This window comes from Carassius carassius, chromosome 9, assembly GCF_963082965.1.
Source record: "Carassius carassius chromosome 9, fCarCar2.1, whole genome shotgun sequence".
Lineage (NCBI taxonomy): Eukaryota > Metazoa > Chordata > Actinopteri > Cypriniformes > Cyprinidae > Carassius > Carassius carassius.
The window spans coordinates 3,209,405-3,221,148 of record NC_081763.1 but is presented as its reverse complement, the minus strand read 5'-3'; positions in this window follow the sequence as shown (position 1 = coordinate 3,221,148).

Sequence of the window (11,744 nt, the reverse complement as noted above, 5' to 3'; positions counted from 1 at the left end):
CCTCAGAGCTGTTGATGACAAAATGATTGAGGTCTGCTGCATATGGCAGGAAGTGGTTTGCAGAAAGAAACATCGACATTGAAATGGTCAGGCAAAGGAAGTGGTGGTACCAATCTGGGTCCACAGTTTCATGGAGTAGCACTGGTACGGTGTACAGTAGAAACTGTCAGGACTCAGTGGCTTTCCATCTCTCCATCTCCTGAAGGGATCTGGGCTTCCTCGCCATCTCACTCAGCACTGTGTTCCTCAATCTAGAGTTCAGCTCTCTGTCTCGGAGAGAGTCTATGAGGATTAGGGTCCTGCACAGGTAACAAAGGATGTGTCTCACTACTCCAAGACAAACAAGTTCATATAATCAAGCACAAAAGAGCGGACACATGGGATGCCTGCTCTGATCAGTGGTGTCTCCCCATTCTGGTGTTATAATCTGTGGTCCATTGGATTGAACTTTTCATCTGTCCTGTAGGGAATGTGTCTTTGCTGTTGAATACCCAACCATTCACCCTCCTCTTCACACTTCTCACAGCTGTGGCATCCAGTGTGGTACATTATGTTTTTCAGGAAAGCTCTTGCTGGAGCATCACAAATAAATGCTTTTATGTGCAACTGTATTCCATTTCCATTGTGTTTTCCCCTGAGCCTCTTAATTTATTTTACCAGGTCATGGACACAGTCTTCCAGCACTGGATCTGAATACTGTTTAGAGTAGCTCCTCTTTGACACGAATCTCTCAGAGTGGTTTTGGCCTGACTGTGCAAGATTCATTTCGCCTTCATTTCGATTTCTTTTACATTCAGAGTAATTTTGTAAATAATAGCCTACTGTAAATGTTCAACATGCCAATAACGCTTTATGCTGTGTGAGTAATTTTTACTGAAAGTGCAGTTTAAAGGTTTAATTTTATGCATATTTAATTTTATTTCAGATAACTAATAGACTATAATTATAAAAACTATAGTGTTTTGTTCAAGAATAATTCATTTGTGTATCATTTGTAAATGAAAACATGCTCATTAATCACGCACATGGGTGTAGATACAATCATAAAGTCAACAGAATTGTCAGGTGTTTACAGTATTTGCAAAGTATATGGTACTATATTAATAATAATTATAGAGGACGTTAACTAGGTAAAGTAATACACAAATGGAAAAGGGGAAATACAACAATAAATATAAAAATATGGTTCTATTATTATATTACAGTTTTATAATAATAATAACTAGATAAAAAATGTAAGACAAAAAAAAACACTTTGGCTTTTAGACTTGCACTCTTGCTTGTTTAAAAAAAAAAAAATCTAACTAGCTTTCTAATCTTTTTGTATTCTATCTATTTTCTTTTCATTATTATACAATTATAAAATAGACCTCTAACACTAGCTTGCTCTATTCTTTTTCTATTCTATCTTTTTTCTTTTTATTTATTATATTATTTAAAAGCCCTTGCTACGTGTACTGTGTTAAGCTAACTTTGAATAAAAGCGTCTGCTAAATGACTAAATGTAAATATAAACCTAAGTTTAAATGGTAAGCATGCTTAAATGTATTTACTGTTTATTAAATGGTTTCATCTGCATATTAATATTACTGTGGAAACTAAACGAGGGCTCTCAAGAAACTTTCATGAAGGCTTAGACTAAATACTGAAGGTGCTGTCGCTAGCACGTGGCAGCACCAGGAGAGTATGATATCACTGATGATTGCTGAATCACATTAGTCTTACCGTGGTGTTTATCACAGTATCCTAGATTTAATTGGCAATCTATTTATAAAACACTCAACACTTACACATTTGATGTTAAATAATGATTAAAAATGGTTATGTTATACATGTTTTGTGTAATGCTTTTTTATTTAAATGTTCAGAGTACTTTTTTTGGTCCTACAAATGTTGTTAAACCTGTTAAGTTCTGTAACTTAACATACTGTCATGATTAAATCTAATAGTTATCATATGAGGTTATTGTATTGTCAGTAATATATAGCCTAGGATGTGTATGTGTGAAAAGAATCAAAACTGGCACAACTGAGAATTATCTAATGAGTTTAATTGAACCAAATACGAGGGGAAAAATAATATTTTTTTGAGAAATACAGAGTAAACAACATAACTATTGGAAACCAATTGCAAAACATATACAAATAATCTTTAATAATGGGGGGGAAATACTCCCTTAACCTACACAATTTTAACTTGCATCATTTAACACAGAACTTTCTTTTCAAATTCTATTCTTCGATGCTCAGCACCCAGTTGTTCATATGTTTTATTTTCATTTTCAGTGGCAGTTGTTCAATGTACTCCTTGTAATCGACCCCCAGAAGCACGATCACGCCCATCACAAAAACAGTTGAGTTTTATTCTTCCGTTCTGTTTGGTGTTTGTAGGTGGGTCAGGCTCGATAAGAGCCTCATCTCTCCACAGAGAAACCTCCACTGCTGTTGATTTGCTGTTTAACTTGAAGTCCAGGACGGGCACTTTACCAAACCATCCTCACCTCCTGCAACTACAAATCACATACAGAGGTGACACTACTGGGCTTCTGTTACAGTACAGTACTCGAACATGCCCCCACCACAAAGCATGAAGGTTCCCCACATACCTTTTATGCTATTTTCTGCAGATTTATAATATCCCATGAAGGATAGTTCAACCCGAAATGAATATTGTCATCATTTACTCACCCTGAAGTTTCCCCAAACCTCTATGATTTTCTTTGCTCTTCTAAATGAGTGTTTGTAACCTGACAGTTCTGCGGCATCATATATGAACTGTAAATAGATAAAATCGATTTTGACACATATTACAGCCATCGTATCTCTCATTTATATTATGTCTATTATAATTAAATAATTATACAAAATATATAGTTCAAAAAGATAGTTTGCACTGTTTTTCTGTTGCACTCTGAATATTTCACTCATTTTGTGTAGTTTGTGAACTGAATTGTTGAAGACAATTTGTGCAGTTGTTTTACTATAGCCTATGCTGCATAGTTTGTGTGTATAGTTCATACTCAGATTGAAAATATATTTCTCAGAAGAAGAAAAAAACTTGTTTTGTTTGGTTTTGTTATCAAATAACACTCTTTCCATTTTCTTTACTCATTAAAATGTTTTTGGACACATCTCTATTGTTAGTTAAAGAGTAACTAAACCCGAAACCAACTTTTTTTAGTTAATAATCTGTAAAAATGGGGCTTTATTAGTGCTGTTCATTGATTCGAGTAACTTTTTTGACATTTGAGTATAAAGTGTTTTAATTCTACAATATATGGTGTAAAAACGTGGGAGTGCTGCCCTCTTCAGGTTAAACGGTGGCTACTGCAGTTGATTTTTCCTATTGAATGTTTGCGGTGGCAAGTGACGTATGCAGTCTCCAGCTCACTACGCCCCTGGTACGAGCTACCACGCCCTCGGCAGTATAAAACCAGGCCCTCGGCAGTATAAAACCACGCCCTCGGCAGTATAAAACCACGCCCTCGGCAGTATAAAACCACGCCCTCGGCAGTATAAAACCACGCCCTCGGCAGTATAAAACCACGCCCTTGACAGTATAAAACCACGCCCTCGGCAGTATAAAACCACGCCCTCGGCAGTATAAAACCACGCCCTCGGCAGTATAAAACCACGCCCTCGGCAGTATAAAACCAGGCCCTCGGCAGTATAAAACCACGCCCTCGGCAGTATAAAACCACGCCCTCGGCAGTATAAAACCACGCCCTCGGCAGTATAAAACCACGCCCTCGGCAGTATAAAACGATCTTGTTCCGTCAAAATCACTGTATTGAGTCAGGAGTTGGAAATGCGAGTATTGAAAACGATCAGGATAGAGTATTTTAGCATCTATTTAGCATAGCATTTATATAGTTATTTACATTATTTCATGTAGCTTTTGTAGTTAATTAGCATAGTTGTTAGTGTAACGTTAGTATTGTTAGAAGCACAGTTAGTTAGTAGCAGAGTATTGCATCAGTTAGGATAGCTTCAAGTTAGCATAGATTTATTTACCGTGATCAGGATGGTACGCAGGTGTAGTGTTGCTGGTTGCGACAGCACTGCTGGACTGCATAGTTTTCCAGTAGACTTTAAAATTAAGCGCCAGTGGTTGCATGCACTTGGCCTGGAAGACCGCAAGTTCCCGCCTAGAGCTCGAGTGTGCAAACTGCATTTTACGCGGGATTGATTCTCCAACGCAATGGAGGTGGAAATGGGCTTTTCCACACAGCTCGCGCTGAAAAGCGACGCAGTGCCTTACGCTATTAACATTAACTCAATAAAACTAATCAGATTCATGTAATGTACGTCGTCTTTCAACCATGTGATGAATAATAATAACGTAATCGTAATAATCCTGGAGAAATTTATCTCAGAAGTTTGTGAGTTAATTAACTAATAGTATTTATAAACAATTTTAAATCTCTAAAATGACTTAATATAACACTGTAATATATATATATATTTTTTTTTTTTAGCTTCCTATGACCAGAAAGATTGGGTGTCAGACTGAACCAGTCAGCTCCAGGTCTGCAGGTGTGCAGGCTAACATGAAGCCAGTGAGGAGAAGCAAAGGTGTTTTTCAAAATACTATGGAGCTTTTGAATGTTTCATCATATAGTAAAGATTATATAATTTTGTTTTGTACTTTCGCTGCTTAATGATAACAAATCTATTATTAATTTGTGCAGCCACCCAGTCCAGAGCCTAACAGGAGTGTGTGGTGTGACACAGGCACACTGATGGAGCCTCATCTACACCAATAAAGAGGAAAAGATGTGAGGTGTCTGATGACTCCAGCTACCACCAAGACAGAAGTGAGAGCTCCATGAACGGTACAAGGTAATGCCTTCAGTCCCATTAGGTTTTACATTTAGGCTATATTTGAATGTTCTAATTTAGCTATTACTTGTTTTTAAATACTTCATTAAGTTATTTCTGATACATAAACATTACATAACCATAATATGTTTATTTAGGCTTTTATTTAAATTTTATTTTTATTTTACAGTCTCCAATGAAGTATTACACCACAAAGTGACTAAGTACATTGTTTATGAAGATAAACTGCTGGAGCTTTTTAGAAGATGCCCTGTCTGCACCCGGAGTGTGGTTGTTTCACAAACAACCATTGGGACACTTCTCCGTGTCAAACAACACTGTGCTTACTGTGAGTACTCCAGTGATTGGCCGAGACAGCCAATGGTAAACAATATACCAGCGGGAAACCTACAGCTCTGTGCAGCTGTTCTGTTCACTGGCTCATCGTTTTGTCAGATATCAAAGGTGAGAGATAATAACATAGCACTGTCATATTTTCACGTCACCCCTCAGGTTATTACATGAAGCTGTATTTTATTACTGTTAGTTCTTGGATGCCTTCAAAATCCAGGGGATCTCGGGGTCGTGCTTCCACAAACATCAGGCCAAGCTCCTTATCCCAACCATAAACTGGCAGTGGAAGATTGACCAGGATGAAGCTATTGAAAATGCCATTGCTAATGGGGCTGTGACTCTTGGTGGGGACATGAGAGCTGATTCACCTGGTAATAACTCATTTATTATATGTGTGTGTGTGTGTGTGTGTGTGTATATATGTAACTGCTGTCAGGCTTTGTTGACGTTGGCTTTGTACAAATAACACGATTTTAGGACATTCAGCAAAATACGGCAGCTACACCATGATGGATCTCAAAGCCAATAGGGTCATAGACATCCAACTAGTCCAGGTAAACAACTACACAATAAAAACATTTTGTTATGTGAATTACTGTATACTGTGCATTGATCTAAGAAGCAATGAAATTGGAAACAGCCAACGAATGGAGAAGGAGGGATTTGAAAAAAGCCTGTCTCTTCTTGAGGAAAGAGGTGTTGTGGTCCAGTCTTTGGTGACTGACCGTCACACAGGGGTACAGACGTTTATGAGGGAGCAAAAAAAGGACATTAGACACTTTTTCGACCCTTGGCATATGGGAAAAGGTTAGCATTTTGAATAGAACGAAAGTACAACCAGTATTTCTAACAGAAAATTTCAGTTAAAGTGGTAGACAATTATATGTGAAGATTGCATAAAGTGTATATTTTAAGATGCCCCTAAAAGGTTAATATATCACAAACTAAATTTTATCATATAGCCTATACTGAATTAGGGCTGCACAATATTGGAAAAAATCTTTAAAATTATATAACCTACATGGTTATATACCTCAACCATACCTGGACTTCTCTGGACAATTGGCTGTGCCAGAAAAACTGTGTGCTCAGTTTATTCGGCCCGACAAGGAGGAGGCAGTGAGCAGACACCGGTCAAGGTTCTTTAAAAACACACGAGGTCGGTTATCGTGTATCATGAACTGAGTATTGGATCGGTGCATCCCTACTTTATGGAATCAGCCTGTTTAACACCGGCTCTTACTTTTCAACAACGTCGTTACCAATAAGTTCAGAAAGCTTCCATTCAAACACAAGGTAAAGAACTACTTAAAGCTTGGTATGGATGTTATACCCACTCTGGCAGCTTTGACATGTCTGTCATCTACAATATTGAACAAAATGGCTTTTGGTCCGTGTGTAAGTGCTACTGATTCAAATTTAGAGGGTAGAAATAGGTTGGTACATATTCATTTTGAGTTTTGTAGCTGATTTTTGTATTATTATTATTATTGTGTACTGTCACAAGTTAAAAATGCTTCTTTATAATTCGTTTTAATTACATTTTAATATAATACAAATATATATTCAAAAACGCAATGGGGGAAGGAAACCCCTGTATGGTCCTTCTTCAGGAAACTCTTCCCTGATCCGTGTCACAGCACACGATGGTATGACCACCCGAACATGTTGGCCAAGGGACCCCCAACACCACCTAACGACATTGCGATATGCAAGGTGTCTATAAATGCTGAAAGAGAGGGGATGCACATGTATGTTAAAGTGGAGGGTAATTTTTTATTTATTTCATTTTAAATGCATTTAATTTTTTCCTATTTATTTATATAAACTTTGATCTTTCTTCCTGGAACTAACCTGTTTATAACGGTCTCTTCCATCTCCCCATATATCTGGACGTAAGTGCCATATACTGCTGGTAACACACAGGGGTTTAGTGCTACCGGCTCAAAGCCTGGATGTGCTGTTACACAGCCTACCCAGCCAATCTGGTCACACCTGTGTACTACCTACAACATGAGAATGTTATTACTACTTATTTTGGATGATTTATTTATTATTTGGTATGTTGAGGTTGTCTGTGTTTTATTTTTAAGGTATTGTACAAGGTACATAAAATGTTTGAATAAGGTATCTTTCTCATAGTAACCTTTCAATTGTTAAAGTTTCCACAGTCATTGAATCTGCTGCATTTTATTTTGTACCTTTTTTTTTTTTTTGTTTAACTGTATGAACTCTGTTTTGTGTATAGTACTTATTAAATTAATTAACTGGACTTAACACTCTTGGTCTTGCCATATTTCATAGATATACCTTGGGTATCTCCCTACAACACACATTCTTTACCAGGGACAGTGAGCTGCACCCACTCAGCCCTGACTTCGGTTCATCCCCTCTATCTCTGCTGTGCTCTGCCCACTTTTCAGCATTTTTCAAATATTGCCAGTAGGGTGGAGTCAGCCTCTTACCAGGGGTTTAGTTACCCTTTAACGAAGAAGGCCTGTTTTTTTAACTTAAAAGCGCAGATAACAATATTGTAATAAATGGCTATAATTTGCTTGGGGAATGGTATATGTAAACAAAATTTTATTTGGAAGTGTAAAACACCCAGACACAACTTTCTAAAGAAAAATATCCAAACTTTAGGAGTTTCTGTTTGAGTACACAGTAAAAAACAACCAGCTGTTGCTTGCATTTTTCATAAAATTCTGTAATTTCATTCATTCTTTGAGAAAACAAAAGTAAAATTGAGACTTTGAATTAGTTAGACTTAAACTGTAAGTCCTCCTGTTTATAATGATATATGGCACTTGATGCTGACTGCTAGAATAGGTCTGAAAAACACAGAAAAGTGCAGGTGTGTCAGGCGCCCCAGAAATGTTCTAGGTCTTTAAGGGTTAAATAATAAAAACCCTTCATTTAAAAACTGCATGTTGTGTTCACTTGTGTTATCTTTTACTAATATTTAAAATTGTTTGATCTGAAATCGTGAAATCCAACTGTGTCGGATACGGATACGGGTGCGGGTCGGGTCGGACACAGGGGAAACACGGGTCTAAACACGGGCAAACGTAAAAATAGGCCTACGTTCCACTTTAAAAAAATCACAACCGCACGTACGGCTGCATGAGTCATTAGTTAACATACGTAAAAGATCAGCCAGCAGTGTTTTTTTTCGTTGTTTTTGTTTTCCGTTTATATATATATATATACAGAATCTGAATTAAAATGTGTTTGATTTAAGCCTACATTTCAAAATTTGTGTCATAAAATTATATCGCGCATTCAGCTCAACTAACGCGATCGTTATAAAGGTGTTTAAACAAAAATACACTTCCACTTGCATGTATTTGACAATCGGAAAATCAGATATTTCATTCCATAGCTAACACACTTGTGAATATGGGCCTAATCTAGGCTATCCAGGGTTTTTTTTTTTAATTGCATCTGAAAATGACTTTGTGCAGCTCATTCACACACTCAAAAAAGAAAAGGTGCTAAATAGCACTAAAGTTGTTTTTTTGGCTCGTAATCATAGGGGAACCACTTTAAGTGCCATATAGCACTTATCTTTAAAGGTGCTGTACAGCACCTTTGTCAAATGGTGCTATGTAGAACCATAAGAGGTGCTATAAAGCACCTTGATTGTTAACAATTTCTTCAACAAAAATGGTGCTCAACAGTGGTTCTTTTGCTCGTTATAGGGGAACCTCTTTTGGCATTAATGGCACTTAAGCTTCATGACACATTTGGCAAATGGTGCTTTATAGAACCTTTTTTTTAGGTAGTAGGCCATTATCATGCCATTTACTACAATGTTTGAGTCAATATGCTTCTAAATGACGCTTTTATACCAAATCGTGGATTGAAAGATTCAAAATCCTGTACTAAAAGCTTACGGATAAACAAAATACATTACACTTTTAAAATAGTTTAATTTATTTATTTTAGTTTCAAATATAATCAGTGCTTTTTAACATTAACATTGACTAAAGAAGTTAGAAAAAAAAGAAATTGGAATAGGCCCCAGAAAGAGAAAGAGAGAGAGAGAGAGAGAGAGAGAGAGAGAGAGAGACTCTATGCACAGACTGAGTTGTACACTCTTTTAATTGTGACAGGAAGTCTGGCTGCATCCTTCATTTTTAAGACAAAGCACTCCAGGAAGGTCAGTGTCTTCTTCAGTCCTTTAAGATATTGGATCCCAAACAGAAAATATATACAAAGGATGAGGCCAAGTGTCATTGAGATGTCCTCACTCTCCTCAGTAATGGACTGGTCATCCAACATGACGACAATGTGGTCGTATTGCATGGGATGACCCTCCCTGCAGCCTTTGAGCACCTTTTTAGTTGTTGGTGTGTCAGGAGGGCAGTTCTGAGCATGGCCCTGGGGGAAAGAGGGGATAATAGCATTAACCATCTTCTCATTTATTTGAAAGGCAAACCTTAAATAGTTGAATAAAACAATAAGCCCATTGAAGCTGTTTTACAGTGAATTTAAAGGGTTAGTTCACCCAATAATCAAAATTATGTCATTAATAACTCCCCCTCATGTCGTTCCAAACCCGTAAGACCTCGGTTCATCTTCAGAACACAGTTTAAGATATTTTAGATTTAGTCTGATTACCTTTTTTCAGTCTGTCATCTTCACAGTCATCAACCACACACCTGAACTTCTCCATCAGGGGACTTTAGGTGCCATTACCGAGAGCTGAGAGAGAATATGTTGGTCCACATCAACGTTGGTACGGTCTCTCATACCCCAAAGGAGCTTATGTTAAGATGAAGGCAAAGTAGAAAAGACATATATAACTCATAACTCATTAGTCATAATTCATAACTAAGGAGGCAATTATACACTACTGTACTTACCATTTTGGCCAGTCTGAAACATGGAAACTCAGAGATAATCTCCTCCGTGCTGTGGTTAGACATAAAAATTTATCTGGTAGATTTTTATCAGCGCCATCCTTTCTTTAAGAAGCTCTAAGTTTGGTCTAAGCTTCTCTGTTTCCTCCTTTATTACTCGGAGATGTTCCCTGATGCTTCGTTCATCTTCTCCTGCATCAACCTATTGGGATAGTTAAATTGTTACAAACTCTCAAACTACAACATTGGGACCAGCAACTTTAAAAATATGAGGATAAAAGGACAGTCCAACCCGTGAAGTCTGTCATAACCTGAAGAAAGAGAGAAAATAACAAAAACTAATTACAACAATAGGATGAATGTAAGCCTGTAGAGTAACTTATAGACCTATCTACACCAGCCCAGTGATGACAAACATTAATAATTTAAATATTTTGTGCATGTTGACAGTATTTTATGATTTGACACGGACATTTGAACCTTATTGAACATTGGGATAGTTGGTTGACATTAAAGTCTGAATGTGTATCCCTCAAAAATTATTATTTGTTTTCCACTGAAGAAATAAAGACATGGAAAACCTGTATGTCATCGGGGTTAGTAAATTATAAGTACATTTTCATTTTGAGGTGAACTAACTTAATCCTTTAAATGTACACTAACAGGCGAGACACTAACGCTAACGTTACATGTAAATAGACTACACAGTATCCATGGTAACGATCCAGCTAGCTATAAAAAGAATCCCCCACTGGGGAATTAGATCATATTAAACGGTAGTGTTATTACATTATTTATATCTGGAGAAAGTCAAGAAAAGAACGACCCCAGTTAACTTACAGTTCAGTGTTTGTGAAACAACATATTTATTAGCCAAAACACGGTTGGTCAGGCTCCTCAGTCAGCGAACATTAGATTGATACTAAACTTAGCATTAATGTCACAAAACACGGTAAAACTTTTGCAAAATACAATAAAAAAGTTTCCCCTGAGAAAGTAACTTAACGTTAATTGTATATTTCAGTCGCAGTATGCGCTATGACACTCACCTCGAAATAAATCTTCTGTCTCTTTTTAGAAATGTGTTCGTCATCGTCGTCGTCCTGGTTTTGATAGACGTCGAGTCCAACGGTCCAGTTTTTCTAGAGTGTTCTTTGAGGAATGCGGCCGGCGCTCGCCCTCGCTCACGTGCACTTGAACTGCACAGTGCACTGCACACTATTCGGCGCATACTCGCATAGGTTTATATATATATATATAATTATAATAAAACATAATATAATAAATATAATAAAAAAAATTATATATATATATATATATATGTATCATGTTTTTATAATTTCTTTTATTGAACTTAAATATTTTTTGACACATTTACACATTTTGTCAGTAGAAATTGAAACACGTTTTTAAACATAACTTTTCTCCTCACTCATTTTAGGCTAATTATTTGAGGCCTATATACCTACACAAATAACAAAGAGCAATTGATGAATATGAATATACGTTTTAATTGAAGTTTGTGACATAATTTCGGTATATATCTAAAAATTTCTGTGGTCAAAAAGTCTTGTGTGGAGGCCTTGATTGGATATGTGCCTTTTGTTCAGGAAAATCACAGTATTTTAATGTCATTTTTCTAATCCTATCACCAACTAAAGCTAAAACACTTAGGATATTAGAGAACTAATATCACTAAGAATTA